Source organism: Amphibalanus amphitrite, unplaced genomic scaffold (genome assembly GCF_019059575.1).
Source record: "Amphibalanus amphitrite isolate SeventyFive unplaced genomic scaffold, NRLGWU_Aamphi_draft 001180F_arrow, whole genome shotgun sequence".
Lineage (NCBI taxonomy): Eukaryota > Metazoa > Arthropoda > Thecostraca > Balanomorpha > Balanidae > Amphibalanus > Amphibalanus amphitrite.
The window spans coordinates 101,859-128,446 of NW_024882674.1; the positions used below are offsets into that span (position 1 = coordinate 101,859).

The 26,588-nt window shown below is 52.2% G+C and overlaps 1 protein-coding gene across 1 annotated transcript in view; it reads right to left on the reverse strand.

Moving 5' to 3' along the window:
- Positions 1-10,599, reverse strand: part of LOC122370885 (zwei Ig domain protein zig-8-like) — an 88,876-nt gene extending 78,277 nt beyond the window's left edge. The window contains exons 1-2 of the mRNA XM_043346832.1: positions 10,342-10,599; positions 236-340 (exon numbers count right to left, since the gene is read on the reverse strand). The gene's annotated coding sequence lies outside the window, so the exon portion shown is untranslated. The remainder of the gene's footprint in view (positions 1-235; positions 341-10,341) is intronic.
- Between the last annotated feature and the right edge of the window lie 15,989 nt (positions 10,600-26,588).

The window sequence follows — 26,588 nt, forward strand, 5'->3', positions numbered from 1 at the left end:
CGTAGAGAGGTCACAGGGGTCGCTGGGTGACCAGGAAAATAACGAGCCGACGAGCAAAGGTCACGACTGGGTCAGACTGGCTGCGTTACTAGTGAGAGTCAAGATGAGCGTGGGCGTGATAGATAGACAATGCAGCCAATAAAGAACGCTCGTTTGGGCGAGTCTCAGCGTGTGAGGCGATATTATATATAGCTGATCGATCTGTCTCCAAGTGGGATGACTGTATCTTACTGACCTGTTCGCTGCCTGGGTGGGCCAAAAATAATCCTCGCCGCTTTTTAGCTGCTCTAGATGGAGCTACCAGGCTGACTGGTGCGCCGGTGGCCACACGTGTCTTATCCTGAAAGGGAACACCAGACAAGATGCGTCAAAGCGAGCTGCAGGTCGCCCTGGAACAAAAATAAACAAGTAATGGTGTTGAGCTGTGAAGAAATGCCAGAAACTCATATTGTTTGACTCTGCCCCATAGGCGGCGGAATGGGGGGCCGGGGGGGGGCACCGGGGCACCGTGCTCCCCTTTGATTTTAGCATTTTAACATTAGCTCTATGGGCGTTGCATGGAAAGAATGGGACCAAAAGTCGGCAGTGCCCCCCCCCCCTTAATTGAAGGTGTTTCGCCGCCACTGCTCTGCCCCCAAGTCAAACCGTATATGTAGACCGTCGCGGTTTTTAATCGGTTTAACCAATGTCCGTTACAGGTTTGACTGGGTTTCTGACGCTACATTTTTAGTGTCTCAGTGTTACCGTGAGTATAGATCTATGCATCCGCCGGTGTAGTCTGGCGCCTTGTATCAGTTCCGTCCCGACCGGCGGTGTGTCCTACCCGGCCGCCTGCCAGACACGCCTGTAAATCGACCCGTACCCCCGCCCTCCCCCGACCCTCCCCCGCGCCTGTCCGGAGGCGCCGGCGCCGGCTGGTTTCCCTCTGGACGCAGTCACGTGGCCTGTCAGCCCCTCGGTCACGTGAGTCACGTGACATGTCAGCTCCCCACAGACCAGGCCCGGCCCGGGGAGCCGGAGAGGCAGCCGAGGTCTCAGAGCTCGTCTGTCGCCGGCGGTGACACAAGAATGCTCACAGTAGCCGGCCGGCCGGTCAGGAACGCACACTTCTTCTCGGCGTCTGACCACGATTGATCACGGCCGCCTGGTAACGAGACGGCGACCGAAACGCATAGGCATTGGCCAGATTCCTGCGATTGTTCAGGATCAGCGATGACCCGGGTTTCTTTTGTCAAACACACAGTGAAGTAGCACTTCTGCGGCGAAGGGGACCGCCGCCAATGTGGCCGTTGAAGTCAGAAGAGTTTTAAATCCTGACTTGAGTGCACAGTTTGCATTTGCTACTGCCATAGCTGAGGGTCGTGTTGAATTCGTTGGCTTCCAGACCACAGGCCCCACCACTTCTCGAATCTCGAGGGTTTCTGGGGATGGTTGTTGGCAGACGGGAGGATCTTGAGGTGGTTTGTTCCACAGCTAGAGTGTGCTGGAGGGCTGTTCTGTCTGGCTCGCTGTCACGAAGAGATTCATTTATGGGTTTACTTCCGCCGGCATATTAACTGCTGCTAGATGAGATCCTAGGATGTTGTAGCGAAAAAGAGTCTACCTTGTTGGATATAAAAGCGGCCGGGATAAAATGCGGACGGTCTGTGGCACTTGGTATCCTTGATAGTGCGTAGGCACAGTGATAATGGATTTAAAGCATTTGCAGCCATTGAAGATGCCGCGTGCCCATCATCGGCGAAAGTGTGTCGCATGGGAAGTGTTATGCAATGCTTGACTTTTGATCCACTGCTAAAGGATTCAACTTGCATCCGCACATCAATAATGAGTTTCGAACAACGTCATTAGCAAAACGATATCGCAAACTTCACTTATTATCATTTGAATAATAATGAGCCTACTTGATATTTTTACGAAGTTATCTGTACGTCTCGCAAACATTTATCTAATATTGCTTATCAGCTCTAACCTCATCAGTACAGTCACATAAATCCAATTGGTTCTCATTCCGTCCGAAAGCTAGGGCTGTCTTGCTGCCCTGTCAATTCTCACGGGAAGACGGCCGACGATTGTTGCCGTGTTGGTCCGACGGCACGTGGCCCACTGTCGGCAGCGACAGCGGCCCGTGGCCGCTGGGGACTGCCCGGAACAGGCCGGGAACAGCCCGGGACTTTTGGGACCGTCTCGGCCGTCTGTGTCGCCGGTCCTGTTACATCCGGCTCTGTGACTGATCACCGGCATTATTGCCGACGAGAGCTCAGCGAAGCACCGGCAAGATCTGCATCTCGCCGGGGGCGCACGAGCACTAACTGACGCGGGGCCCCACCCCCAGCCATGAGCACACAGTGGCCGATTTTCATCAACTGTTTGGCCATGTTTCGGCGGCGGCGGCGGCGGCGAGTGTGTGCGCCCGCTCGTCGCTGCTGCGGTCACCAGTATTTACCGAGTCAACAGTGCGCCGACCAAAAACACCGTCCCAGGCAACTGGCGCCGGTCGGCTGGGTCGGGCCAAGGCCGCCTCGCCGCCCCGACCTCGTACACAGACAGAGCTGACGGTATGGGCTGAGACTGGTTGTGGTGGCTGGGCAGCGCGACAGCTGCGGGATCTTACACTGTAAGATCCCGCAGACCTCGTACACAGACAGAGCTGAGTCGCTGACGGTATGAGCTGAGACTGGTTGTGGTGGCTGGCCAGCGCGACAGCTGCTGGATCTTACACTGGGTAGGTGAGGCGACTACTGGTCCGCACTGAGTGGGTATGTGTTGGCTGGCTAGCGGCTGCTGATTGCTACTTTGTTGGTTATTGGTGGGCGGGTGCGGCGGCTCGACGCTCTCTCACGCTGAGTGGCTGCGACGGCTCCTACCAGACAGCTGATGTCGGTTTACGGTGACAATCACGCGTCCAGACAGCTGGGGTGAAGATGTGATGGCGATGGCACGGCTGCCGCTAGTGACCTGGGGATGGAAATGTGCAATGGGAAACACGGGTTCTCTGATATATTAAGATACTGGTTTCCACTGCAGGTCCGCGACTGGAAAGGTGTAGTAAACTGCTGGAAATGCACTGAGCTATACCGCTGGCTCACTGCTGAGAAGGTATAGGAGTGTTCTATTGGCTCACTGCTGATAGGTGCTGGAGTGTTTGATTGGTTCACTGCACTGGAAACGTACTGAGGTGTACTGCTGGTCGAGTGATGTGGGAGGTGATGTAAGAGTGAGGTAGGCGGTGCAATCAGTTGGGAGCGACCAGTGATGCAACTGATGTCAAGATATTAGTTTGAATTTTGAACATTCTGCTTCTTTGATGCGTGGAAAATCCTCTAGAGGTGGAGCCAGGCCTTTTTGCTTGAAATTACAGATAGCTTTAAACGCGCCGTTAGATTTACTCCGACTTAAAAAGATGCTCAGCGACTACCTACTTCTTCCAAACATCAATTTAAGCAAATACATAATCAATAAGGCCTCTTAACCGATCAGGCTATTCAGCGAGCTTGATATTGGCTCCTTTATTATTGCTAGGCATACACGATCGTGGCGATTCGTGCACGGCAGTAATATCGTCCAACGGAAATCTCCGCATGTTGTGAGACGATTACGGCAGGCGAGCATTGCCAAACACAAATTGCCACCGGCGTTATGGAGTTGGAGTCAATTGCCGGCAGTGTACACGCTCGTCGGGGGCCTGCCGGCGGACCAAAACGGCGCCCATCAGCGGGTCGACTATTGGAACCGGCCCGTCGGCGGCGCGGCGCCCGTCGCCCGCCGGTGAGCCGACACGCCGTCGCGCCGAATTCGTCGCAACTGCGCCAGACGGGTGGCTGTCGACAGCTGGTCCCAGTGGGCCCTCACAGCAGTGTACACAGAGTCGGGTCACGTCCGCAAAAATATACTGGCCACTCCGGCGTTACGATGTCCAAATTTCAATCCAGCCGTGCCGTTCATTCACTTCAGAATAGCTGCCATCGTGCCGGCCAGTTTGCAACATATCCCGCGGAACTCATTTCATCGGCGCTGAAAGATACTGACGGTGAGAAACAGCCTCGATGGGTTTGTTGTTTTGAATTGGCCCCTTTTATTGCTTTCAGCAATAGATTTCAGCATCGCAATAGGGTAAATACCATTTGTACTTAAGTTCAATGACATTATTCACTTGAATGGGTGCCTACTTAGGGATGGATTTAGACATGAGCTCTTGAACTTCTTATGTATTTTGAACCGTGTGTCGTATATTGTGTTACCAAATAGATCGCTTGTAGCTCCAAGAATATCAATTGGTTCAGTGGACCTAAACAGACAGAAAAGGTGCGCTGCTGGTCGGCGGACGTCCTTCCTGGTCAGAAGAGCGCGTCTCCGATCAGGAACTCAGCAGGCGAGGCTGTCCGGCCCACGGCACGCTGTCACCACTGTCAGCGGGCCAGGCGCGCACACGCGTGGGAACGGCCACGTGCAGAGGTCCGCGTGCTATGGCCCGTAACGCGGCAATGGCTGTCCCCAGGAGCTAGCCATTGTTGTCGCCGGGGACAGCCGGCCGGCGAGACACAGCGCCGATAGTTTTCTGTCGCCCCGCGCGCCTCCCGCCTTTTGTGACAGCCCGGTGGGCGTGCGGTAGCCAGGTACGATGTGTCTGTCTGTATGTGGGTGGGTGGGGTGTTAGCGCGGACTGAGCGCGGCACGCTGGGCAGTGGAGGGGCAGTGGAGGGGCAGGGGCGGAGCGAGAGATGGATCACAGGCGGATAGCGCCGCCGGCATGGTAAATAGTGTGTTGGTGAGCGGCCGCCGCCACTCGAAGCTGACCTAATGGTGCGCCGGGAAACGACCACCGGCCACCGGTCGAGGGCCGCGCGGGGATGAGTCAGAGTGGCACGGGAACCAACGGACACTCCGGTAGCATAGGCGTAACATGGTTCAATGCCCCCACGTAAAGATTTTAAAAACAAATTGAGTATGGGTTGTTGATTGGTTTCTATTGTAAGATGTAGGTACAGCCCTCAGCAGACTGCGTGGTAGGTATTCTTTTTTCGACATAACCGGTAATAACTCAGAGGCTATGCTATCAGTCGGTCAGAACTCACTGCAAATAGATGCGCCATGCTCCACTCCTTCGATTAGGTGTATCACTAAACAAAGTATACTTGTTTTGGGGGCAAATATAAACTTTTGGATTTTGTTGTCGAACTAGAAGGAAAATGAATACGGTGATGATGCCAATCTAAGGTGCGAAGTCTCGCGTGTCTTCCTGTTACGATTTGCGAATGACCGATAGCATAGTATGCGCATTATTCTCGTTTTAGTCGAAAAAGAATACCTACCACGCAGTTTGCAGAGGGCTGTACCATCGCTCAGTAACTTAAAATCAAGTAGAAAAATTGAAGTATTTCATTTTTCCTATTGATGCAGGCATGTCTTACGAAATCAAATGAATTCATTATATGAACAAACTTGTTGGAAAGCCTTTGTTGGTTTTTCGTAATTGTAGGTATATGTCTTCAAATCTACCATCTTGCAATGTGGCATTCCAAGCATTTAGGTACTTACCAAACAAACATTGCGATGTGAGACGGCTTAAAATTCCAAAACGCTACAAACTCAAAAGCTCAAACACAATATTTGTAGAGCGCCATACTGTCTGCAGTTTAAACACGATATAAAAGTGTTCCACCTTTAGTGGTAACCTAACCGGATTGACACAATTCGTGGCATCAATAGCCTCTCTAGCACAATAGCAGCCACCGGCTGACTCTGGTTTCCCGCTCGCACGCCGCACTCAGGGGCCTCTGAGAGGCGCCATCTCTATTTACTGGGGACGGGCAATTAGCGCGGAGACGGAAGTGATTTGCAGTAAATAGCGGCTCGTAAATCGGTCTGCCAGTCGCGCCGCCGCGGCGGGCGGCGGACACATTTCATCCATCATGCATGCTGCATAATCGTATGGCAGATTCGGACCGGGCCGGGCGTCACCGGGCCGGTTTACACGGTAAGCTCCATGTGCCGGAGAATGGCCGGGATCAGGCGGCACCGGCCATCAGCGTACCCGTGATGGGCCGGACGGCCGCTAAATGTGTATCGTATCCCGGAGCACAGAGTTAATGAAGTGTCAGACATTATAGACACTCTGCCGATCCATGCCGATATCATTCAATAAGAGGCTGGTGGGGTTTATGCATGGCTCTGTCCTGACGACGAGTATGGGGACTGTTACATAAATGCTGACTGAATTCCAGTTAAATACCGGGCCGAAGTCGGCAGTGTGCATGCATTCCACCGGGGAGATGTTTTGCATCACTCAGCGTTGAAATGATGAAACGCTATACAGCTATTTCAAGTGGGCAGTACTTCAGGAGCTAGTAATGGTTGTGGTGTACTCATGAAAATATTAAAGAACATTTAGCATTCTTCTATTGATACCGAAAAGTCCAACTGTCTTTGATCTGGTAACACATATTATAGGTTAAATAAAAATCCGTCTTGAGACCAGAAGAATCACAGCTTTGAATACAGCAGTATATCACTCAGCACATTTCTGCTAGAATATGATGTGATATATTATCCATCATCGCACGTTTGACGCCATATTTCTTAAAAAAAAAAGTTCAAGTCAAAAGATATTACTTCACACACTTCACCCTATATTGAAGAATGAGGTCCTCAGGATGTTAGTACAAATATAATATTATTTGAGTTAAAAAAGTTGATCAAATTCAAGTATATTTTTGCCGCAAACGTTTTCTATAACATGAAAATATCACAGCAGGCGCAGAATGTGGTTGCTTGCTTGATATGCTCATCATCAGACTAAGACATGCTGGATTGCAAACTGAACAGCTACGCCGTAAAGGTATTCCAAAGAGGGAATATTACCATCGGCGCAAGGCGGATATAAATCATAATCGCTCTGAAAACATGCACATGACCAGGATCTGCATCAAGTATAGGTGGCCAAGCTTTGTCGGCGCCATTGTCCTCCCACGCATCGTCTTTTCTATGTTTCGGTGTAACCATCCCTCCTTCCCGACCTATTGGCTTTCTATCGCCTCGCGTCGCTTCTCGGCGATGGCCTACCTGTTTTATCTGGCTCAAATCTTACTTTCTCACCGCTATTCAATCACACGTGACCCGTCGTATCACCACCGAATATATAAGTCTACTTCGTTACGATGACTCATAACACCTTCCCAGCCAGCAATTCGTCCGGGATGCGGTTGGGGACGGTCGGGATAGGCTCCGGATGTCCAGACTTGTCCCTACCGGGTTGGGTAGGCTTGGGTTGTCCCAATCGATACCGGACCTCAGAGGCCGGCGGTAGGGCGACTCAGGATTTCCGGACCGCAAGCTTAATCGGTTGGGACGCGATACGGATAGCCCAATCGAATCCCATGTTTAGGCAGGCTTGTGATTTACGTTGTTATCCCAACCGATCTGAGAAGGCGCTTCGGGCACCATATCCGGTGGCCCAGAAAGCCTGGAAAAGCAATCAGATGGGCTGCGTGCAGGCAGACGCGTCCTCTGAGCGCAGCGGCCAGTCTCGCTGCCGCGTTGGTCAAGTGTCGATCCCTCCTTTGAGCTGCTGCCTCAGGATATTGCTTTTGAACTGGCTCTAGCAAGCGGTCGGTTCAACTGTTGTCGTTGCAGGGAAATCAATCCGTCTTTGAGAACAGGGTGAGTATATGTAGTGCACACTTCATCCGTGATGTAGGGAGCGGGAAAGCTATAGGTAATAAAAATTGTTATGTTCGTTGTGGTTGTACGGCATGTGAATTACACTCGTGCTGTCGCATGTTTGATCAGTTATCATGGACAGAAGATGTTTGGTCTCATTGTCAAGTGTCGTTACCTAATGGTTGCATTGAAGGTTTGAAACCTGAATTACCAGGCATACCATGTAAAATGTCAGATGTGGGTTATTTTTTAGTGATTTTTAGTGTGTCCCAGGCTTTGATTAATTACCTCTTGCACTGAAAACTTTTTTACCATTTCCTGAAGGGTAAACCCGCCATAGCATGGTAGCTTGACACACAGACGTTTTTTACCACCTTCCAGATGGTAAATTTTACTCTTTCATGAAGAGTAAACTCGCCAGGGAGGGGTAACATGACACACAGACGTTTTTTACCATCTTCTGAATGGTAAACTCTTTTGATTTACTCTTGTCTAGAGTGTAACATTTTTTGGGTTACACTCTTTGAAAGGGTAAATCTTAAACGGGACCCTTTTCTAGGGAGTAACGCATCATCTACTCTGTGCTTTACCCTCCTACAGAGAGTATTATCTTCTGGCCTACCCTTTGTCACATGGTAATGTTTACTCTTTCCTTAAGTGTAAACCCCCCAGAGGATGGTAACAGACTCACAGACGCTTGCTTCAGAAGCTTTGCACGAAGCTTCTGTTAACCGGAGCTCACCAACTAAAAAAACATGCTTCAAGAGCAACAATGTATATTTGGCTTCCGTACAAACAATACGAGGGGCACACCAGCCATGAACATTGTGAGACTCTTCACTTATGCATACGAATTTATACGAAGCGTTCAGCAATGCACAAGCGGTAAATAAACACTATGATACAACTTGAATGCACTTTGAATGTGAATACAAGACATTCAGCGCCCTCATATTGGATAAGGCACAGCGCACAATATTTGAAGAGAGCGACGGCGTTCCTGGGTGGTCGCCCGTCTGCGTGAGATAATGAGACTGGATCACTACAGTGCAAGGCTTTTTCGAAGTCACCAACAAAATGCATAAGCTTGTAGCATCACAACAAAATTAATGTACGTACTCACAACCTAGGCCACGTGGCCGTGCACGGGGTCCTGTTAACCAGGTCAAATTAGCACCACTCAACGGCATGCAATGCTCTAGCACATCGGTACTTACAATAAAATGTCCATGCAGAGGCTCTATAGGCGATGAACAACACGCAAGCACAATCACCAACGGCCACGCCGCGCGGCACCGACACTGCTCACATCCGCTCTCGGAGACCAACGGCCGAAAACTGACAGATGCGCGCGGCCTTCAAACCGCAAACGGCCGATCTCGTTTCTGATTGGCTGAGTGATTCCATTTCAAATATCATCTTCACGAGGGTAAACAAGATCCACGCATGAAACGACTATCTGTACACGAGTCACGATACCCAGAAGGAAAGAGTTTTCGTGATGTTCTGGATCGCGAGAGTAATATTGATATTTACATGGTAATAATACTCTTCGCTGGCGAATAAGTTCATATTAACCACGTACCGTTACTATGCACATAATGGTAGCAAAGAGTTACCCTTTCAATATACTCTTATCTTGCTGGTTTGATGAAAATGAACCCTCCAGGAGGTAGTAAAAAAGTTTTGAGTGTGGTCATTTTCAGATGCTCTCTTCGCACAGTGGTGAACCGCCCGACCAGATACCAGCCGTCTAGTTTCGCGGTGGCTCTCTGAAGCCCGTGACGGCAGACGGACACACTGTCCGCAGAGGAGCCGACACGAACAAGGCGCAGGCCTGCTATAATGACTGTGAACACCGGAAGTGAGTCCGCTGTGCCAGCGCCTTGCAAGTTGCAGCGGCGCTAAGATGATGGCCGACGCCACGAATGTGCTGGCCATGCTGTGAATTTGTAAAAATTTGACCTGTGTGCAACCAGTAAATTTGTGAATATATTTCAGTGTCCAATGTAATTCATTTTGTCGTGCAGGCATTAGGTATAAAGGTTGAATTGGAGAATAATGAAGAGGCGAGGGGGTTGCGGTGGCGCAAGCAAAGTGGTCGCATCTGCATAACAGCAATCTGCGGTTATGAGACTGCGGTTAATATGTTAGATTCCTGCGGTATTCCCGAACCGGCCGTGCGGGCCGAGTTGGGACATCCCGATCGGGATCGGAGTTCATCGCTTGTTAAAATGCCATAAGGCGGTCCGGATGCGTGCGGGATTTCCGAACCGATTGTGCGGGGAGATTTGGGGAATCCCGATCGGGATCGGAGTTCAGCGCTTGTTAAAACGTCATAAGGCGGTCCGGATACGTGCGGGATCTCCCAACCGGTCGTGCGGGGTAGGTTGGGATATCCGGACCGTTCCAGCCCGTACAAAGTGTCTCATTTCCCAATCCCGTCCCACTCCGGTCCCGATCGGGGTGGTGCGGGCTGAGTCCGAAAATCCCGATCGGGAACGGAGTGGGATTGCTGGCTGGGTTATCACCTCATCACTCGACGATCCCTCGCAAGCTGTCCTCGTCCTCCAGTCGAGGACGTCCTCACCTCAGCTCTTCCCGTCCTCCACCCACCTCCTTCTTCGTCCCACCTCCCATCCGTCACCTCAGTCGGTCCCTCTCCGCCACCGGGCGCGTCCTCACCTGGTCTCGACTCCCTGCTGGTCCATGCCCGCCGTCAGTCCGTCTCTCCCTCTCTCTCTCTCTCTGTCAGCACTCGCCACTCGCGCGGTGCACCGCTCTGCTCGAGGCACCGGTCGCCGTCCGGCGGCCTCCTCACTCCGCGCGCCGCGCCGCCACACTCGCCCCGGGCCGCCGTCGGAGTACCGGCCGACGCCGCCGACGGTCGACGCTGCCGACGCGACGGCCACCGACGCCACGTCGATACGCACGGCGACGGCCAGTGCCGGACGGAGGCGCAGGGACGGGACGCGCGCCGACAGGGCGCGGGATTGTGATATCGGTAAAGAAGCTCTAATTGGCATTATACTTGCTGTGCATTGCATTTTCTATTTTTCAGCATATATTTTGCAACTATTTTGTATTAGTTGAGATATGCTTACAGTTCACGTTTGTACTTTTTTGCGCAGTATCAGAAGCTTTACGTAAGGTTCCCTGTAAGTGTTCTTTCACATTACAACAAAACTAGTTTTAATGCCATTGTTTCTTACCTAAAGGTAAATAGGGTAAATGTTACATTATTGAACACATCAATATCGAGTGCCAAACGAGTCCAGGAGGATAAAAAGCAGCAAATACGTGCCACCTGTATACTCAAGCCCTTGACACCGGACGGTTTTCAACAGTAAGATTTACTTAACACCTATAGTGTAAGCACTTGCCGCTTGTGTCCATGCCTGTCCATGAAGAAAGACAGAACACAGACGCTCATATTTAAGATCACCACAAATATAAACACGCTGCGTATGCATGAGTGCCTTCTTGTGCATGCAATATGCAGGCCCGCATCCCTAGTTCTTGATATTGAAAGCATGTGGCGTCATTCATATGCCAGGATGATATATGTGCGTCGGTTATGTAATAAAGCTTGGGAATGACCATGAATGCTAAGAAGATCAGAACGATTGAGGAAAATATGACTCTGGCGAATCGTTAACATGCTCTGCTTATTGGAAACGAATGCTTACACGTCAAGGTCAACGTCTACCAGCTTTTTAGTACTTTTTATCTGTCACATGCCATACACATGCACAATTGATGCTTGCATGCAAGTTGCAATATCAAAGCGTCTGGCAGACTGGAATAGACGAGCTGCAGATGACGGGTGGAAGGTGACGGACTGGAGACGGCATGAGGCGAAAGACGGCATACGGTAGACGGCATACGGTAGATGGCAGATGGCAGACGGCAGACGGCAGACGGCATACGGTAGATGGCAGACGGCAGACGGTATATACGGTAGACGGTAGGCGGCTGACGACAGACGGTAGATGGTAAACGGCAGACGGTAGACGGCAGACGGTATATACGGTAAACAGTAGGCGGCAGACGACAGACGGCAGATGGCTGACATTGGACGACGGCGTGCAGTGCCCGATGGCCGGCGGCAGTAGTATACGCTCGACGGCAGTACGCTCGACGGCAGTACGCTCGACGGCAGTACGCTCGACGGCAGTACGCTCGACGGCAGTACGCTCGACGGCAGTACGCTCGACGGCAGTAGTATACGCTCGACGGCAGTACGCTCGACGGCAGTACGCTCGACGGCAGTACGCTCGACGGCAGTAGTATACGCTCGGCGGCAGTAGTATACGCTCGACGGCAGTAGTACACGCTCGACGGCAGTAGTGTGCGCTCGGCGGCAATAGTATACGCTCGGCGGCAGTAGTGTGCGCTCGGCGGCAGTAGTATATACGCTCGACGGCAGAAGTATACGCTCGGCGGCAGTAGCGAGCGCTCGGCGGCAGTAGTATACGCTCGGCGGCAATAGTATACGCTCGGCGGCAGTAGTGTTCGCTCGGCGGCAGTAGTATACGCTCGGCGGCAGTAGTATACGCTCGGCGGCGACGGCCAGCGGATGGGTGAGGCCCGGACGTTATGCGCCCAGCGCTGCGTTACATCCGATGCGATGTTCACGGCTGGCTGGAGGCCGTTCGGCCCTGGCCGTGTCCGACGCAGCGTCAGATGTGGGGCCGATCCCCGTCCCCGCCTGCCTAATGCGTCATCCCTCTTCCGAGATAGCTCTGCCGCCGCAGCCGGGCGCCACCCTCCCTCCAACTCTGCACCTCCGTGGCCGCGCTTCACCAGCTCCGCCGCCCCTCCTCCATCACACCCTAATGCCGCGCCCCCAACTATCGCGCACAAACACGCGCACTGCATATTTGGGGGAGAGGTCTGTTCCTATAGGCATGGATGTATTTTGTGGATACGTATGTCGAATACAAAACCGAAGGCTTTCCGTTTTTATGCTTTGAAACCATGCGAAGATATTTGAGTGCCCACATCTTCGTTTCTAGTGATTGCAATTCGTTCTCAGCACCATCTTTATTCGAAAACTTCTAGTATTGGCTGGTGGTTGTTGGCTGTTCTAAAGGAATACGAAGCCAAGAGCAGGGCGTTTTTGTCTTGACTGCCTTATCGAATATTTAGTGAGATCTCCTTGGCTCCGTTTCGAGTGCACTTCTGTGATGCTCTCAATGTCGAGCAGAGTTGGTGTCTCCGGGATGCTGCCCTTATTTATTCATCGGTCAGAGTCCCGCGACACACGAGGCGTCCTTCGGAACGTGCCTAGTGAAGTGCGGCTGAGCTGTGCTCGATCTCTGCGGCACGCTCACCTACACTCAAAACTTTTTTACTACCTCCTGCAGGGTTTATTTTCATCAAACCCGCAAGATAAGAGTATATTGAGAGGGTAACTCGCTGCTACCATTATGTGCATAGTCACGGGCGTAGGAACGTCATGAAAAGTGGGTGGGCCACCCTGTCAAGGGGCCTCCTTTTCCAGGGGGCCTCCTATTTTCAGGGGCCTCCAACTTTTGCCTCGTCCTGCTGGCTGCTTTCAAGTAGGTATGACCTCCAAATCTAGCTTCTGAGATCGGGCAGATGTACCCAGGGGCGTAACCGCTTAAGCGAACAGTGCGGAAAGTCCGCACCATTTTTAAAACTTATTCCCCCTCCGATTTTTTTTAGAATCTATTTGCCGCAAACGTCGCATGACCCCTGAAAGGCTGAAAACCCTTACACAAATGTCTTCCTCGTTTCCCAGGTGCCCCCATTAGCTTCATAGGCGCCCTCTTTGGCATATAAGCGCCCTATGTATAGGTAGTCATCAGAGACATCCCTATATGTCCCACAGTCACCCCGTTGTCGCATACAATGTGCGCTCATCATAGGCGTCTCTCTTTTATGGACACTTGAAGGCGCCTCTCTTTGCCATGCCGGCGCCCCTGTTTCTTATGAATGCACCCCCATGGCATTGGTCAATTGCAATTTGCAGACCTCTATTGCATGTGGACGCCCATATACATGCATACCTATGTAGGCCTCAAAGGCGCCCCTCTTTCGCATTGAGGCGCCCCTATGGGCTTCATAGGCGCCCCTCTGTTGCACGTAGGTGCCGTACGTCTCAGAACCGCTCCCCTTTGGCATGCAGACGCCCATCTTTCGTACGGAGGAGCCGCTGTGGCTCTTAGAGACGGCATGGTGCTCCCAGACGCAGATGGGGCTCTCGGAGTCGACAGTGTGGGACCTTCAGTCGCTGATGGGTGCCCGCCAGATGTGGGCCCTCGGAGACGCCGGTATGGGGCCCTAAGAGATGCCGGTATCAGGTATGTGGCCCTTAGAGACACCGGTGTGGAACCCTCAGATACTTCAGTGTGAAGCCCTTACAATTGCTGGTGTGAAGCTATGAATGCGCTGGCTTAAATCCCTCAGAGGTCGGTACATGGACATTAGAGCTCAGTGAGAGCTTGTGTGGTGCCTTCAGTGACCTTGTGGAGCCGTTAGACATCAACATGGTGCTCTCAGGAGCCGGTGAGTCCTCAGAGTCACCGGTGTGGGGCCTTCAGAGCTCCGAGATACTGGTGTGGGGCCCTCAGAGGTGTCGGTGTGGGTCCTTCAGATGTACAGCCCACCGCTAAAGTAATGTGTGGTTTTACCAATCTCAACGGGTGGCTTTGACCGACGATTTTTAAATGCGGACTGATTGAAAAGAAGATGTCAATAGATAAAGTTGTAGCTACAAGGGTGATGATACATATAAGCTATATTCAAAATTTCATTGTAGTCTGGCTAATCGTTCCTAAGCTTCAGAAGCAGAACATACCCATGACTGTAACCACACATTACTTCTGCTGTGGACTGTACCTATAGAGCCTTGAGATGCACAGGTGTGGTGGCCCACAGAGGCGCCGGTGTGGGGCCCCCAGAGCCACCGATATAGGGCCCTAAGAGACACTAGTATGACCCTCAAAGGCGCCGCTGTGTGGCGCTCATAAACACTGGTGTGGAGCCATCACAGGCGGGCGGAGCCGTTAGAGGCCGGAAAGGGCCCTTAGATGCCTACAAGGAGCCTTCAGAAGCCGGCGTGGCACCCTTATGGGGATAAGCGTGTCTACTTAGGAGCCCTTGAGGTGCTCTCATGAGCTCTGTGGGGCCCTACCGTCTACCGAGCCGAAATATGGCCACGGCCAGTGGCCGCCGCATGGCTCTTCGGACTATCATTCTCAGGGGCCTCATCTGCCTAGTTTGAATAGAAGGGCCTCTCGGACCATCAGTCTCATGGGCCTCCTCTGGCTAGTATAAATAGAAGGGCCTGTTAGACCATCAATCCTAGGGGCCTCCTCTGGTTAGTGTAAATAGAAGAGCCTCTCAGACCATTACCTAATCTCAGGGGGCTCCTGTGGACAGTATAAATAAAAGGGCCTCTCAGACCATCAGTCTCGGGGGCCTCCCTAGAAAAGTGTAAATGTGGATAGAGGGCCCCCTCAGATTCATTAGGAATGGACCTCTCTGACTATCAGTCTCAGGGGCCTCTTGTGGCCAGTATGAATATAAGAGCCTCTCAGACCATCGGTCTCAGGGGCCTCTTCTGACTAGTGTGGATAGAGGGCCCTCCCAGGCCACCGGTTTCAGGGGCCTCCAGTGGCCAGTTATATGAACAGAAGGGCCTCACAGCCATCAGCCTCGGGGGCTTCTTCTGACTGGTGTGAATATGAGGGCCTCTCATGCCATCAGTCTCCGGGGCCTCCTCTGTCTAGTGTGAATATAAGGGCTTCCCAGGCCATCAGTCTCAGGGGACTCTTCTGACTGGTGCCGGATTGAGGGACCTCCAGACCGAAAGTTTTGGGGGTCTCCTGTGGCCAGTATGAATAGAGGGGCCTCTCAGTCCATCAGTCTCATGGGCCTCTTCTACCTGGTGTGATTATAAGGGCCTCTCAGGTCATCAGTCTCAGGGGCCTCCTCTGACTACAGTGTAGATGGATAGGCCTCCCAGACCATCAGTCTCAGGGGCCTCTTCTGACTATTGAGGATAGAGGGGCCTCCTCTGACCTAGTGAGGGTAGGGGGCCTCGGCTAGACCACCAGTGTCAGGGGCCTATTCTGACTAGTGTGGATGGAGGGGCCTCCCAGACCACCAGTCTCAGACCTCTGACTAGTGTGGATAGAGGGGCCTCCCAGACCGCCAGTGTCAGGGGCCTCCCCAGACCAGTGTGGATATTGGGGCCTCCTCAGATCCACTAGGGCCTCTCAGGCCATCAGTCTCAGGGGCTTCGACTGACAAGTATGAACAGAGGGCCTCATTGGATCCAACACGGCCCCCTTGGAGTCCGTGCGTGGGGATTCGTGGAACTTATTTTTACCAAGTTTGTTTATTCGGGAAGGTGACGACGTCCTCTCAAATCAAGACGAGGGGCCTCGAGTAAAAAGTGGGTGGGCCAAAACACATGGTTGGCCCCCCCACCTCGAAAAGTGGGTGGGCACTTGCCCACCTGGCCCCCCCTGTTCCTACGCCTATGTGCATAGTAACGGTGCGTGGTTAATATGAACTTATTCGCCAGCGAAGAGTATTATTACCATGTAAATATCAATATTACTCTCGCGAACCAGAACATCACGAAAACTCTTTCCTTCTGGGTATCGTGACTCGTGTACAGATAGTCGTTTCATGCGTGGATCTTGTTTACCCTCGTGAAGATGATATTTGAAATTTAATCAATCAGCCAATCAGAAACGAGATCGGCCGTTTGCGGTTTGAAGGCCGCGCGCATCTGTCAGTTTTCGGCCGTTGGTCTCCGAGAGAGGATGTGAGCCGACCCCCACCAAACACGATTTGGTAGCACTGTAAGGACGCCTGCTGGGCGTGAAGTTTTCCCTTCACCATAGGGTTTACACACAAATTGGTCAAAGTTTGAGCCAGGATATACTAGTCTAAAAATGCAAAAAACGAACAAATTTTGGCATCAATAGATTCAGCATTTCATCGTGTGCCTCAAACCGTCCATCATTTGGCCTCAAAGGAGGTAAAAATTGTTCAAAATCGAAGTTGAAAAGATGCTTTCTGAGCACATAATATGGTAGCAATCACGTGACCTGCTATAAGCAGCTTATCGATAATTTACAAACATAATTATTAAAATGCTGCTTTAAACAACATTTATCATACATTTTGAGCTTTCAGTACTTTAAATAAGGTCAAAACATCGCAAAACACAAAAGTTAATACAATAGTCACGTGGGTGTCAGGAAATGTCACAGGTGCGTCAAATTTGTGACTGGGGCTTTACTTTCAAACATCGGATCTACCTGTTTCTTATAGGTATCTTGATGTGAGCAGTGTCGGTGCCGCGCGGCGTGGCCGTTGGTGATTGTGCTTGTGTGTTGTTCATCGCCTATACATAGAGCCTCTGTGGACATTTTATTGTAAGTACTGATGTGCTAGAGCATTGCGTGCCGTTGAGTGGTGCTAATTTGACATGGTCAACACTAACAGGACCCCGTGCACGGCCACGTGGCCTAGTGCTGTGAGTACGTACATTAATTTTGTTGTGATGCTACAAATTTATGCATTGTGTTGGTGACTTTGAAAAAGCCTTGCACTGTAGTGATCCAGTCTCATTATCTCACGCAGACGGGCGACCACCCAGGAACGCCGTCGCTCATTTCAAATATTGTGCGCTGTGCCTTATTCAATATGAGGGCGCTGAATGTCTTGTATTCATATTCAAATTGCATTCAAGTTGTATCGGGGTGTTAACTTACCGCTTGTGCATTGCTGAACGCTTTGTATAAATTCGTATTAATAATTGAAGAGTCTCACAATGTTCATGCCTGGTGTGTCCCTCGTATTGTTTGTACGGAAGCCAAATATACATTGTTGCTCTTGAAGCATGTTTTTTTAGTTGGTGAGCTCCGGTTAACAGAAGCTTCGTGAAGCTTCTGAAGGAAGCGTCTGTGAGTCTGTGACCATCCTCTGGGGGGTTTACACTAAAGGAAAGAGTAAACATTACCATATGACAAAGGGTAGGCCAGAAGAATATACTCTCTGTAGGAGGGTAAAGCACAGAGTAGATGATGCGTTACTCCCTAGAAAAGGGTTCCGTTAAAGATTTACCCTTTCAAAGAGTGTAACCCAAAAAATGTTACACTCTAGAGAAGAGTAAATCAAAAGAGTTTACCATTCAGAAGATGGTAAAAAACGTCTGTGTGTCATGTTACCCCTCCCTGGCGAGTTTACTCTTCATGAAAGAGTAAAATTTACCATCTAGAAGGTGGTAAAAAACGTCTGTGTGTCAAGCTACCATGCTATGGCGGGTTTAATCTTCAGGAAATGGTAAAAAAGTTTTCAGTGTAGAGCCTGCTGTTTGTCCCCAGCGGCCGACTGACAGACTTTTGTTGCTATGATCGGAATGGGACAACCATGCTCATGATTTGTATTGTGCACCCGCTGGGCTTGGCAGGATGGACGGGCTGGGCTTATCGAAACTCTCAGTGGCGCCGTGTGATGGATTTTAGACACGTGACTAGTAGGTCACGTGCGAGGTACTGGAGCACGTATACTGGAGCTGAGGGACGTGGTTTAACTGGAGCACGTGACTGTGGATCAGACCGTGTGGGTAAAGCAGGCCCCGTGTATTCCGACTTTGGACTCACTGATGTGCTAGATTCAAATGCAAAAGACGGTCACGTACCTATAAAAAAGAGGCAAAGTTCGCTCACAATGCCACAAAATATATTCAAAGTTTTATTTTACATTCATGAGCTGTGTGATACTGTTATGTTTCACGAGAACTCTGATCTCATTCGGTGGTTTATTTGTATTGTTGTGATACTCAGCTATTCGTGTGTTTCAAGGATTAGCGATCAGTTATTCAAACATCATTTAGGATTGATTGTCACCTCGTGATTTTTATGATCGACTGCGTACTGCTAAAGGACCGGTGATCTGTTGGGACACTGTTTGGTCTGATGGGAGACTGTCGGCCTATTGGTCTCTAGGTCCGACAGTCGGTAACCGTTGGTCTGTTGGTCTGCTGAACTGACAGACGATCACTGATAACCGATGGTCCTCAGCGGGGCCTTGGGTGGACCATCGACCGTCGGCTGCCGCGGTCTCCAGTCATCTTCATTTGCCGCGCTGACTGGCGGCCGCGTGTCGTTAGCCGCGCGCTAACGACGTCCGCCCCCGCCCCCGCCCCCACCCCCGCCCCCGCCCGGGCTGGTGACCTGCCGGAACCTGACCCGCCCTGGCCATGAATCACAGAGCCGATAACCGGCCCACCGGAGGCAGAGCGCCGTCACTAGGTCACCGGCGGAGCGAACCGGGCACCATCATCGACCCGGCCCAGGAGAGGGAGGCGAGAGCCTCACAGCCTGAACCTAGCAATCTCTTTAAGTGATCAATACACTCTGTAAACTGTGAGAGGAAGAGGGCTTGTTTAGCCCATGAAAAGGTAATGCATCATTTACATTTTCTGAATGTTAATTCAGCACCCTAAATTCTGCTATATTGGCTAAAATTGTGTTGCATCATAAAGAAAAAAATGCTAAATAGTGAACATACGTCAACATTTTCTAATGGTTTACTACGCTATAACTTTATTCAGTTACCTCGATCTCAAAACATTTACTTCTGTTCCAACTGAGAGAAAACTTGCAATGCAGTGCTCCTGGAAATTCTAGTACAGATTTGCAAACACGTGGTGCAAAAACTTTCACGTTTTCTCAAATGTTGTACTTCAACATCTCCCTGATTAAAAACCTAACCATCTGGCCGGTCTGTGAACCACTGAACTCAGTCCTCACAGCATCTCCCTACGCTCTCAGCACCCCTTGCTTTTTGGGCCGGACCGGCGAGTGGACACCATGACGTGCGCACCGGATGCCGGGACAGGATAGCGGAAGGCGGCGACAGCGTCCTTCCGGCTGCTGGCAGCAGATGCACTTCCGGTCTGTGACAGACGCACATCGCGCAGCCGACAGACAAATGGCGCACAAATCGACACACGATGTCGCACAATTGCAGAGACGAATGTCGCACAAATCAAGAGATAAGCGCATCACAGACCAGCATATGAATTTTGCGTTAAACAGCGAACGAGCGCCTCACAAATTATTTGACGGATATCACAAACAAATGATGTATACAGTAGCGTTTTTTTTTTCTCCAAAAACAGATGAATGATCGCTGCACTAGGCTCTATAGTATATGTGTGTCGCAAAGATCAGCACGTAAATATTTTATTTGTCGTCATATGGACAACATGCTAAACGGTTCTGTGAAATCAGCATAAAATGTTCTGCCAAATGCGTATTTTCAGCATTTTGCATAGTGAAAACAATGTTAAGAATAGCCTAAACTCAATTGCTATTGCTCAAATATTTATGAGAATCTAGCAGCAAGCATAGGCAATAGAAATTGCCATAAGCTGTTTCTACTGGCCATGTTTGGTTCAAACTTCCAGAGCGGTTTGCTGGCAATGCGCCTCGGCGGATCGCGCTGTTGCCTGGGAGGTAGGCTGTGCCGCAGCACCTCTGTGTCGCGCGGCACAGTCTGCTTGCAGGCCAGACAGTCGACCGCCGCGCCGCCGCTCGCTGCGCGCCTCACTAAATTGGTGGGGGTGTTTTCAACTGTGTAGTGATGGCGCGGGACTTACCGAACCAAGCTGTGGGACTGCAGACGGATCTGAGTGCTCAGACCAATCACGGATCTCCCAGGACTGGCCGACCTCCCAGATCACCATCAGAACGCTATAAAAAGGTGCCGGGCTGACTGGCAAACAGGAAATATCTTCATCGCACCGTAAGTGAAATGGAAAATCACTCCGCTGCAGCAGAGTATTCACTCTGGACAGTGTGTTTTATGGTGCGCCATGAAACTTCCTAAAGCTGAGATTACCGGGAAAGATAGTATACGACCCAGAATGATTACCAGATGCCGTCGTAAAAGTGCAGTTGGTAGCCGACAGCGACTTCTTTTGGGGCTGGCGCCTTACTATAAGTTTTTTTTTTTACATTGAACGATTTCTAACGCCCTTTTTAGTCCATAGGTCTGTATAAATTTTAAAATCCTATGCATTAACTTGAAATGTTATGAAACACTACTAACACAGGCAAATTTGTAAAGTTACAGAGTGATAAATCACTTCTTACTTGTTGCACTCCCACAGCCATTCCAGTACCGAGAAACGAGACGTGCCTCTCCGCCAAAGCACTAAAACAAGCTCCATAACAATGCCACTCCAACGCGGGATCTGGCCATTTGGGTCAGCCGTACGCAACTTTGAGCGTAACACTTCCCAGCGACGGGCGAACTATTCAGAAATGGCCGGACCGGACAGTTTCGGCTTGTTTGTCGTTCATTGTGGACTCCTGATGAGGTCAGGGAGAGCAGAGAGGAAATGAACGGGATAGAAAGAGGAGAGGAGAGGGAGAGGACTGCTGACTTGTGGATTCCACCGACACAGTAGAACCCTGGGTAGTCGCCATATCACTCTTGGGACCTCTGCCCATTGCACTGCTCGGGGAATGAAGTGCCGTGTTCTCGGCTATTTGCAACAATAGTCGGTCCGTAGGCATGTCACGTTCTCCTGACGGTCCTCTCTCCGCACCAAATAGCGGCCGGCGGCGGCAGCAATGTGCTCCCATGGAGCGGCCCGGCGCGGCCCGGCCGGCCCACGCAGCGCGAGCGGTAGGTCCAGGTCACTCCGGGCAGTCTCCGCCCCGGACTAGCAGCCACTATTCACTTACTTCAATGTGATGTTAATTATTAACATTTACGAGCGGACCTGAAGGTGGTGCACCATGACGTTCATATTTATGCTGCAGTGCAGTTCCGGTGTGCTATTGCTTCCATAACTCGAGGTTTTACTGAATGACGGTGTCGAAACCGGTAGCTTGACGGTGTCATTTTCTTTAGTGGCAGTTTCCTACTGAAATATTTCTATGTTTATTTACCTCAAGCCCCAGTGAACGTTGAATGATCGAATTTTCCATGCACAAATTTAGAATATTGAATAATATACAATAATGATAACGATGGTTTCCAGATCTGTTTTGAAATAAGTGTTTGGAACAATATGTGAAAGAGCCAAGAGAACTGGTGAGTTCTGCAGCTATGTGGAGAGATATGGGGATGGAGAATAAAAAGACAGAGAGAGAGGGAAGGGGAGGGGATATGGAAGGATGAGAGATAGATGGATAGAGAGATGAGATGATAGAGATGATGAAAAGATTATCGAGATAATAGAGAGGCAGAAAGGATAAGGAAAACGCAAAAAGGAAAAGATTAAAAAGGTTGGAGAGAGAATGGGGAGTCGGAGAGGGTAGATAGAGAACAGAAAGGCAGAGTGAGAGGAGAGCGAGAAAGGGAGCGAGTAGGGTCCGGTGTCCGGCCGGGACGGAGCTGCGGATACGGCCGGAGCCGCTCCGCTGGGATCGGCCGCCATCAGCTAATGGCCGGCGCGCGCCCTTGCCGGCCGCCGCCGCCAGTCCAGGGACCCGTCCGTTCGACCGAGCCGCGCGCCGGGCAGGGCGGCGGCTGGGCGGCCGGTGCGCCATGGCGGGCGGTTCACGGTGCAGCGAGCCGCGCCGTTCCCGGTATCGCCGGCGGCTGCCGACCGTGTCTGGTGTCCGGATCGGACACCGGTCGGGACAGCTGCCGCCAGACGCAGCGGCTCGCGGCGGCCGGCCGAGTTACTCACCCCTGACTGCGGCCCACACGGGGAGGGACGGCTACCAGAACTCTGTCCAACTGGAGAGCATGGCCATGGGGTGGTGCGGGGGGCGCGGCCTCGACCCGTGGCCTGGCCTTTATTTGACAGGCGTTACCGTCACTCTTCAGCAGGCCCGTGTCTGCTGACGGCGGCTAGAGGCGGGCCGATGGGAACGACGGCAGGGGGAGCGGGGGCGTGCAGAGACGGTGGCTACGGCCGGGCCGACGGGGGTGGGACAGGGGCGGGGGCGTGCAGCGGCGAGCGGCGTCGCCAGTGACGGACGGGGCCAGTCGGCCGGCCGACGCCGCTCTTTGCGACAAACGGGCGCGACGATATGTCAGCGACGGTCGCGGCCGCCTGTCGCCCGCGGAGCTGCTGTTGGCGGCGCTCCAGCCGCCGCTATCGGAGCACTGGCCGCCGGCAAAACAGGCCTCCCGCCGCCGCGCCGCCTCCATAGCCCCGCTCCAGCCGCCCGCCCGGTCTGTCCGCCTCTTGCCGCCGCCGTGCCGCCCCCAATACCAATGCAGCGCCGGCCGCTGCTCGGAGCTGATAAATTCTTGCGTTCGTGAACCTCGATTTCAGGCATAAATTGGTGCGTCGGCCGGGGTGTCAGAGGGGCTTGGTGTCGGCGGTCGGCCTCCATAGCAAACAGGCCGCCGATCGGACGGCCGCGGATCACTGAGCAGCGCCGAACGGTGCTCCTCGGCGGCGCTCAATACAGACGCACGGCGCCACTACGACCGGCTATATGCGTCGTGACTCGATACGGTCATTGGTGCAGACAAACCGGTCTGAGCGGCCTCACGAGTCCGATAAGAACATGTGACGGCTGCTTGAAGTCACTCTGTCCTTTCGGTCAATGAGGACCAGACTTCCAAAGCTATTCTAAGCAACCAATAACCATAGAGGAAGAGATTAACGCGCCCTGGCCCGGAATTGACCCCGGATAACTGATCCGCACCGGTCACAGTGCAATGGTGGCTAATGCAGGGCGCGGGCGGCTGCTGCCGTTTGGCCGCAGGCTTTGTTGAGATTGTGCCCGTCGCCACACTTACACACCCGCGCCTGGCCGGATGCCGGGAGGGGCGGCGGGCCCAGTTTCCGGTCCGGCTACCCTTTGTCTGTCGGCGGGTCTGGTCTGGCTGATTAGCTGGGTAGATAGGCCCGGATGGCCGACCGGCGCGGCGGCTGCAGACTCGCTGGGCCGTTTTACTGCGGCGGCTGCGGCCGACAGACCGGGCCAGGCCACGGCCAGGCGCCGCAGTTGCCGGGTGAACGGGATAGCCCGCTGGGGGTCGCTGACCGCGGCCGAGGCGCACCGGTAGGTCAGGTCAGAGGTCAGCCCGCAGTCCTTACCGGTCGGATGGCAGGTCAGAGCTGACCTCTCGGTGCATCACCCCTCCCTTCCCCTCCTCTGCAACTTTCTTCCGACTGTTCTTTCCGGTGGCAGGCCATGTGAGTCCTACATCAGCGTGAGCTCTCTCTCTCTCTCTCTCTCTCTCTCTCTCTCTCTCTCTCTCTCTCTCTCTCTCTCTCTCTCTCTCTCTCTCTCTCTCTCTCTCTCTCTCTCTCTCTCTCTCCTTTCCTGTCCATCTCCCAGAAGAAACGAGTTCGTCCAGGCAAGGTCGAGAGAAAACCAGCCGCGGAACACAGCGAGTTTCGCGGAGAGCACATGCCACGAAACGAACGTCTTCAGGCTTCGCGAACTTCTTGCCGTGAAATCAGTTCTGTTAAAGCAAATGACGTGTTATCGGATCAAACTACCGGCAGGGTTTGACCAAAAGTTCGGCAGAATAGACTTCCGTATGACTCCTTAGCTCGATATCCTGAAAAGAAACCATTGCCAGCGGCTTATAATATGGTCAAACTTCAGCGAGGGAAATGTCTCGGGTAGTTGGGAACAACTTTTGTCTTATCTGCCGTCGGCCAGGGTGGGGCCGTGGCTTCTTTCCTCTCTTCCTCCATCTCCCTCTCTCTCTCTCTCTCTCTCTCTCTCTCTCTCTCTCTCTCTCTCTCTCTCTCTCGGCAGGCCTCATCCCATTGGCGCACCTCAACTTTGAACTATGGCCGTGCACTTCCTAAACATGATGAAGAGCCGCCATAACCGGGCACTGCCGACCACCGAGGGCGATTACCTCTAATATGGGCGGCGTGCAGCGGGCTGCCTCAGCAGTGGTTTTCCACCCATTAGTGCGGACTTAATGGATATTCACCTCCCGGAAACACCATTTGTGTGTACTGAGTAAGCATGCACGCCTAAACAAATTTTACCTTGGGGTCTCTTAGTTGTCTAACATTAGAGAGTTGTCTAACATAACATTCTGTGTCACTTTAAATCACATTTAATTGTCCGAGTCCTGTGCTTGGGCCACCATGACCAAGTAAGGATTACGTGGCCCGTGATCCATTCAGCGTGCAAAGTAATTGTTTCTTTTAGTTTCAGGCTACACTGGCTTGGCCTGAACTGGTTCTACATGGTCTAGTCTGATCATCATCGGCCATACTTCTCGGTGGAGACAGAGTTCAATTCCAGAGTCGCTCGCCAGAGACTCTAATCCTGGCGCCATCTTCAATCTCCTGTCTGGTCGGCAGTGCTCCCGGTCTTCATTCTTTGTCCTCACCGTCTACCGGCCGGAGGTTAGATGCCTTTCTGTTTAGCCGTCATCACCCGGCGGGTCTCCCGGGGGACAGTTCACCTCCACTGGCGGCACCAGTGAGGAGCGGAGCCCGCCGCCGCGGCGCCAAGTCATCAGACACCGGCCGTCCCGCGAGCAGGGCCGCCATTCAGGACACACGCCGCGCTGAACAGACCCTTCAGTTGATGAGACCCATCAGGACGTTACAGCCGCGGCGCCGTGCTCGGGCGGGGGCGGGGGCGGCGGCGGTTCACAGCCGTGGCTCGCTGCCGCCGCCCACCATTAGACGCTCGCCGGCGCGCATTTGACAGCGCCGCGCCACGCCTATTCTTATCTGTCTTTTGTTCGCCGTTTTTGCCAGGTCATTTGCATACTTGAGATGCCCGGCTCAGTAGCCAGCTTTACTGCGGCGGTGGCGGTGCGGCGGTGGGGCGGCGCGGCGGCAGCGGCGGGGACAGCGGCGGCAGCGGTAGCGGTTACGGAGGCAGCGGCGCGCAAACGGTTCTGCTTATCGCCGGTCCGTCGGCGGCGCAGGGACGGATGGCGGCATTTGTTTGTGACGGAGCCCGGCAGACCTGGGGCAGAAGCTGACAGTCCGACTGAGACTGACGGAGACTGATGGCCTCAGTCAGAGACTGGTCTAGATCTGAGGTGTCGCCGTGACTGGGAGGAAACTGGCGGATAGCAGATTTGGGAAACTACAATGAGGGATGATGTAGAGCCATTTCTATGCTTAGTCATTTCTTATTGATATCTGACGTTCATAGTAGGGTCAAAGTTGTCATAATCACAGGAATGAGCTGCTTTGCAGCATATATGACAATTGGTAGTATTGACATAAACAAAACAATTACCTAGCCACATTTACGAAGTGCCAAGGCACTATAAGTGCCTAATCACAAGCCAATTATCTGAAGTGTCGCTGTCTTTGAATTTAGTCTTGGGCCTTTGAATTTATATTTAACGGCAACACCCAACTTCTTCCTTCTGGTCAGTATTTTCAGCAAAGTTATGCACGAGAAGCGGGAATACGAGCGTCTTGAGAGCTATCTTTCAGCGAAACTTGGCGCCATAAAAGAGCACATCCCGGCGGGCCGGCCACCATTGAGCCGTGTTATGGTTCGGCAGGTCAAGTGTGAGGGAGGTGTGCTGCCGCTGCCGCATGATGATGATTCTGTTGTAATGTGGTGTTTGTTTGTGTGCACTGTGCATCTATGTAAAAAGGTGTATGTATCATCTGTTCGACGTCATTATGCTCACCGAAAAACATGCTTACCGCTGGTTCTGCAGTCACTTACCTCTTGTTAAATGCACTCCGGAGTTTCGATGTATTGGTTTCAATCCCAGGTAACGCAAGAAGAGAGAGAGAGAGAGAGAGAGAGAGAGAGAGAGAGAGAGAGAGAGAGAGAGAGAGAGAGAGAGAGAGAGAGAGAGCAAGGTCTTTTGCGCAGCATTTGCTCGAGTGTTCACCAGGGAAGGCACGTGACCGTCGGGTGAATATTCCGCCGTAGCACGGTTCATCATGGGGTCCGCCCAGGCGCGAGTCACGTGGGAGCCGTATGGCCGGTGTCCTCCGCGTCCGG